The 484-nt window shown below is 53.3% G+C and overlaps 1 protein-coding gene across 1 annotated transcript in view; it reads right to left on the bottom strand.

The window, feature by feature from the left end:
- NACC1 (nucleus accumbens associated 1) overlaps positions 1–484 on the bottom strand; it is a 17,641-nt gene that overhangs the window by 1,506 nt on the left and 15,651 nt on the right. The gene's annotated exons all lie outside the window — the stretch shown is intronic.

The raw sequence follows: 484 nt of genomic DNA, 5'->3' as shown, positions 1-484 counted from the left end.
CTGAGGCCTTGCGGACAGCACGCTAAACCACATCAGTGGGCCCAGGACTGACAGAGCTTGGCCACGCGTATGCGACGTGTGGATTTGATGCGGGATGGCCCAGTGCTCTTGAAAAACGTGGGTCATTTGCCATAATTCAGAAACTGGGAGATTCCACCTGAAAACCTAGACTTCCCTCCTGACAACTGGCTGAGGCCTGGCCACTTCATCACTCTGATGACCAGAATAAGTTTGAGACCCCCCCCTCCCATAGGCTTTGTGGCTTTCCTTCAGTGTCCTACCCACCCCCTCAAGAAATCTCTAACCAAGAACCCTCTAACCAATCACAGCCCTCTTCCCAACAAGCCTAGACTGAACCTCAGAATCCTTCTTAATACCAAACCCTACCTACCCATCCATCAGGGCCAACACCAGAGAAAAGGACCACCTGCCCGCCCCAGACCTCCATCCCCCAATCCCGACTCCAGAAAGGTGGACACTTACA

Source organism: Neophocaena asiaeorientalis, unplaced genomic scaffold (genome assembly GCF_003031525.2).
Source record: "Neophocaena asiaeorientalis asiaeorientalis breed wild unplaced genomic scaffold, Neophocaena_asiaeorientalis_V1.1 scaffold87, whole genome shotgun sequence".
Classification (NCBI taxonomy): Eukaryota; Metazoa; Chordata; class Mammalia; order Artiodactyla; family Phocoenidae; genus Neophocaena; species Neophocaena asiaeorientalis.
The sequence above is the reverse complement of the archived record's forward strand: the minus strand, read 5'-3'. Positions and strand labels throughout refer to the sequence as shown.